Source organism: Pteropus vampyrus, unplaced genomic scaffold (assembly GCF_000151845.1).
Source record: "Pteropus vampyrus isolate Shadow unplaced genomic scaffold, Pvam_2.0 Scaffold170, whole genome shotgun sequence".
In the NCBI taxonomy this organism is placed as follows: Eukaryota; Metazoa; Chordata; class Mammalia; order Chiroptera; family Pteropodidae; genus Pteropus; species Pteropus vampyrus.
Window position 1 is genome coordinate 612,300 of NW_011888951.1, and position 6,224 is coordinate 618,523.

At 35.2% G+C, this 6,224-nt stretch overlaps 1 protein-coding gene and 1 pseudogene across 2 annotated transcripts in view; one reads left to right on the forward strand and one right to left on the reverse strand.

The window, feature by feature from the left end:
- The window catches only part of PRKAA2 (protein kinase AMP-activated catalytic subunit alpha 2), a 71,351-nt gene that overhangs the window by 54,506 nt on the left and 10,621 nt on the right, over positions 1-6,224 (reverse strand). The window contains exon 1 of one of the 2 annotated variants that reach the window (XM_023536805.1): positions 6,097-6,186. The exons of the other annotated variant lie outside the window; for it this stretch is intronic. The gene's annotated coding sequence lies outside the window, so the exon portion shown is untranslated. Of the gene's footprint in view, positions 1-6,096; positions 6,187-6,224 lie in introns of those variants that run through there. 2 annotated transcript variants of the gene reach the window in all.
- LOC111745957 lies at positions 2,032-2,150 on the forward strand (annotated as a pseudogene).

Consider the following 6,224-nt stretch of genomic DNA (forward strand, 5'->3'; position numbering starts at 1 on the left):
AAGACTTAAGTCCTTTTGAGCATCTTCTACATTTTCTTATGTACCTCTCATGACAGTGTAAGAGAACATATGGTATTCTCGTTTTTATAGATCAAGTGACTCTGGCTTAAGGCCACACAGCTGGCTTACAACACAGCAAAAGCTCCACACCAGGTCCTCAAAATCCTAATTCTCTATACTATGTGCCTTGTTGCCTTTGAGAACTTACCCTGAATTTATCCATATTCATAACATTGTTTCCTATGGGAAATATCTTTTGAGAGTCAACTGATTACACAAAATGAACAAAATCCATTTTGAAGTTAAGAACAAAATTACCTATGTCAAAATCATATGATATATGTCAGCCAAAAACTCTAAATAGTACATCGTTTACCTAATTGTTTCAGTGATATAACTCTATTGATTTTGATTCAAACACTAATCTTATAGTATTTGAGAAGAAATATAGCTTCAATATTTGGCATGATTTCAAAAGTAAAATCAGTTCAACCAGTAATTTATATGAATGCTCACTATTATTTCTGTTTCATTCTTAGTTTATCCATTTTCCATATATGTGAAAAAACAAATTACATGACTTATTCAAAAAAGAGACTGCATTTTAATATAAACATTAAGTATGATATAGCACAAATAGTCATTTAGAACTTTCCTCAATGCAGGCCACCAAAAAAAAGAGGCAGATTTTTTGAGACATCTCTGTCTCAAAGTTGATGTCAAAAATGAAGGCACTTCTAAACACAGCAAACACTTAACACCTCACACAGGGTGTGGAATTTACTCACGTGGGCCATGCCATCTATTTGTATGGCAATTTATCTTTGTTAAAGCTCTTTTACATACCTCAACTCATTTAATCCTCATAAAAATTCTATAAGGTAGGCAAGGCAAGTGTTATTGTCATTTTACAAAGGAAGAAACAGGCTCAGAAAAGTTTAATGGTTTTCCCAAAGCCATATAACCAGTAGTGCAATTAAAATCCAGAGCTAATTAATCCCTTCCAAAATCAAACGTTCTTTCCAAGACATCAAATCATTTTTACAAGTTCTGTTTGGTCTGGTTACTAAAAGTTATTGGTAATCTTAGTCAAGGTTAGTTTCACAGTAAGAAAAAAAACCTGAAACACCTAGCATTTCTAAGAAATTTGGGTTAAAATTGTTAGAATTCAGCACATTCATCATATAAGAAATGGAATGAAGTATAAAAGTTGGAAATATAAAAATATGAATTTTAAGCTTACATATGGAGTTTCAAAAAAACTTTTATTCTCTCTCAATGTGAACTAAAGTAAAAACATTTAAATATTATTTTTCAATCCTTGATAAATATCTATGGAAATGTAAATTATATCCTTGTAGGTTTGAAACTCACAAGATAATATATTATGCATTTTGACTTTACATTCTATATAGCATAGCCTTTGGATTCAGAGAATCTGAATCTGATTATCGATTCTGCCAATTACTAGCACTGTAACCTTGGGCAACTTAAGGTGTCTGAGTCTCAATTTATTCATTTGTAAAATGGAGATAATACCAAACTTAGGATTACTTTGAGGAATAAATAAATCAAATCCATAGACAGACAGTACTTAGAATATACTAAAAACTGAATCAAATTGTAACTTTTATCACAAAATGTTATAAATGTTTCCTTTTTCTTTTGTTCTACATTAAGTCTACATCTCAGCCCTGGTCTTCAGTAATTCAAATTTCCATTAAACCAGAAGGAAAAATTAAACACATTCATTTTGAAATTAAGGCTTTTAAAAAAATCAGTTTAACGATAAAGTTGTAAAGGCCCTGACAGACTGCATGTTCTAGTTCTCCCTTCTAGAAGGAAACAGCCCACAGAGGTTAAATGTCTTGTTCACAGGAGACAAAACAATCCCAGGAAGGGCCCAAAGTACCACAAGCACAGCTCTCAGGTCCACCAACTGACCATGTAGCTGTCTGAAATTCAATTTATCATTTGGGACTTGGTATTTACATTTAAGAAAAGAACCCTGCTTGTTAAAAATTTTTCAATGTCTATGGCCATGCCACCTTGAACGTGCCCGATCTTGTCTGATCTCGGAAGCTAAGCAGGGTTGGGCCTGGTTAGTACTTACATGGGAGACCACCTAGGACTATCAAGGACTGTAGGCATTAAAAAAAAAAAATCACTTATCTTTCCAGTTACCTCAAAAATAAGGGGGAATTAGTAAAACATTTATGTAAATTCTTGAAAGCCAATTCTGTGGGCCATTCAAGTAGCTATTTGAAAAAACAAAGAAGGTAAGATCTTGAGGAGACTTTGCTAGCTAGAGAGAAGTTAGTGAGCTTGCAAAGTACCTCTTGGTGCCTAATTTCAATAAAGAGTAATTACTTTGAAAACCAAACCTATCAATTCTCATCTTAAAAATGCAGACTGCTTTTTAAATAAATAGCATTACATTATGCCTTTTTTCAACCAGTCTTTGCATAACACAAACAACACATCTATTCTAGAATTTCTATCACCTCTGCTAATTAGGTAAGAACTGAACAAGCCTAATCACAAGAGCTCTTGAAAAGCAAGCAGTCTCACCCTACCCTAAAGAGTAAGAACTGAAACCATCAAAATGGAGAAAAATCTTAAATAAAAAATATTACTTTTAAACTCTGTCAGCCTACATAATGTTCCCATAAGTAACCTTACAACAGAATAATAAAGGAGAAAATTCAGTTTAGAACATTTTAAAGAAGGCTGATTATCTGTCAACAAATAGAGAAGAATTTCCATATTTTTTAAAAATAACTTGAAAATAGTGCTATGAAAACCTATGCCATTTTAAAAATATATAATTAGCATAACAATTAAGAGAGAAGGCACATAAGCTATTCCTCATTCCTCCATTTCCATGGTCTTAGTCATATAAAACAAAATCATCTATTAAGTTTTTAGTAGAAATCAACTTTACATCTATAGCAGTTAAAAACATGTGTTTTCAACAAAAGGTGCTGGAACTGGATAACTATATTCAAAAATATTGACCTTCTACCTCATCAAATTCAATACTCAAAAATTAACTCAAGATGGATCACAGACATAAATATAAAAGCTAAAACAGTAAAACACTTAGAAGACAACATAAGAGACAATCCTTGAGACCCAAAGCAAAGATTTCTTAGATATTACATCAAAAGCATGGTCTACAAAATGAAAAACAAATCAATAAATTAGACATCATAAAAATTCAAAACTTTAACGATTCAAAAAAACATGATTAAGAAAATGAAAAGTCAAACATACTGAGAGGAAATATTCGCTTTAACAATGAGGGACTTACATCTAGAATTTATAAAGAATTCTTATAATTCAACATATGAGATGGCGAACCACCCAATAAAAAAATGAGCGAAAGATAGGAACAGACAGCTCACCCAAGAAAAAATATAAATGGCTAATAAGTACACAAAAAGCTGTTCGACATCAATAGTGCTTAAGAAAACTCAAATTAAAGTCACAATGAGATATCATTTCAAACCCATTAGAATGGGTGTAAGACAAACCTAACAAATGTTGGTGAGGATGTGGTGAAATGAGAACACTCATACACTTTGGAAAACAGTTTGCAGTTTCTCAAAAAGCTAAATATAAAACTATGATACGACCCAGCAATTCTATTTCTAGTTATCTCCCCAAGATATATAAAAACATATCTCCAAACACTTAGATGTGAATGTTTATGGTGGCATTATTTGCATTAACCCAAAATTGAAAACAATGTCTATCAACTGGTGAATGTATAGACAGAATGTAGCACACCCACAAGCTGGAATATTATTCAGCAACAAAAAGGATCTACTGACACATGCTGTGTCATGCATGAATCTCAAACATGAGATTGTTGAAGAAGCCAGACATGACAGACTCCACATTGAATGACCCCATTTATAAGAACTGTCCAGAGAACACAAATTTATACAGACAGAAAACAGATTAGTGGTTTTCCAAGGTTGAGGGTAGGAATAAGGATTAACTGTAAATAGGCATAAAGGATCCTACTGTAGTAACGAAAATGTTCTAAAATTGATACATGATGAAAATTGCACCACTTGGTAAAGTTACTAAAAAATCATTGAATTGTACACTTGGAATCAGAAAATTTTATAATGTGTAAAATATATCAACAAAGTTGTTTTTAAAAATGCATGTGCTTTTGTTTCTTATCCCTTAAAGAATTAAATAACTTTCAATTGTAGCAACTTTTTAATTTGTATTAAACGACTGTACTAATCCTAACCTTGGAAGGGAAAACCACAATCTAACTTTAGAGAGGCTCTAACACAGTGTTAGGAATACCCCTCAAAATGGTTGCTCATTGGACACAGGATTGCTCATAAATCAAAGTACCTTCTGTTGGTTTATATTTTAAGAAGCCAGTGCCTGGAAGCTGCTCAAGAGTAATATAAACAAAAGAGACTTAATCTGTCCTTTGACAACGGGCCAACTGATTTGATAGATATTTTAGTCTACATTCGAATTACAGTTGAAGAATTTAAAGAAATAAAAATGTTAACACAATTTAGGACATGTGTTAAGTTATATAACTTTGAGAGTGTATATCCAGATAGCAAAGGCGCTGTTTACGCAAATGCATCATATTAAAATGCAATAGTCCTTAGTAATGATATTTAATGACAAGTAATGTTTCAGGTATTAATCCAATCCCCGGATATTCCTATATTCATTCTAAACATATCCTAACTACCCACTTAATTTATGAGGTCTTTCAAAAATAACCCAAAGAATCACAGCCCTCCTGAGACTTCAAAGAATTTTACAAACTTTTTAGGTCTGGACACAAATACTACCTTTTCTGTAAGGCCTTGCCTGACACCTTATGGAAAACTGCTGACCTCACAAAATTCCCTGCCTGCCTTCCTTGACTCATTTTTCTCATTAATACTAAACATGCTATGTATTTTACATAATACATTGTGATTATTGTTTGTCTTCTCCTACTAGCATATGAACTCCACAAAAGAAAGGATTTTAAATCTAGTTTTGCTCCTTGCGGGATCCCCATTACCTACAACAGAGCATAAAGCACACTGTAGGTGCTCAATAAGTGTTTTCTAAACAAGCGAAAGGGTATCAGATATATGTAAGCAAATAAGAGCTGAGCCTTGCCCCAGGAATGAACAACAAATTTCTTCTATTTAACCGACTTAAGATTAAAATATGAATTTTAAAGAAAATAGAGGACTCAAAATCTCCAGACTGCCTATCCAACATTTCTATAGCAGAAAGGGGGATGGTGGGGGCCGGGGGTGGGGGGAAAGCTAACATTTACCTATAATGAATTTGCAACAATCAATGGAAAATATTTTTAATAAACTGGCTCTGGGTCTGGAGAGAGGACTAATTAATTAAATCCCATGTGATACTTGTTAATAACAGAAAAAGGAAAGTTTAATACTTAGAAGTAAAAAATTTCAACAGCAGCCTGTTTTTCTACACCCAAAATGAGATCCCATCACCAACAAAACAGATCTCAGAAGAATTTGCTTTAGCAGTTTTGGCTTCCTCAGCCACACACCCTCCAAGGTGCGATACCAAGAAACCTTTTTTCTCCCCGCATCCCAGAAGCTCTCCTAGAACCATTTTACAGATGCCAACCAACCTCAGACTTCCCAGTTCTAATTGACCCCTGACCCAATCCAGCCGCACCTGAGCATTATCACACGCCCTGCAGAAACATCTACCCACCTCTCGGCCCCCAAACATCCCCTAAACAGTCAGCTCCACCAACTCATAGTCATGCAGCGTGAAAGAATCCGGATAGGGGCCTCCAGCCTGGCCAGAACTGGAAGACATTTTACACCTCATCCTGGTTTTGCCAGTTTCTGTGTGACCTTGGGCACGGCCCTCAACGTCTAAGAGTCCCCATCTCTTCACCTTCAAGGTGAGGATGTCACCTGCAGCAAGCTGCTGCAAGGATTAAATGAAATCGCAGGTAAAGCACCTAACAGGGCACCTGGCACGAAATGGGAACTCGAAATCACCAGTAGCGGGTGGTATTCCCCAGTCCTATCCATACGGTCTCAGAGCTGCAGGGCACCTTACCGAACAGTCCAAAACCTCCCGGTTTCGGAGAAGAGGTCACTGAGGTCCAAGGAAGGAGAAGCGCCTTGCTCCCGACCACAGGGACAGGCGGCTGGGCGCTAGCCCTGGAACCTCGGTCCCCTGTCCCC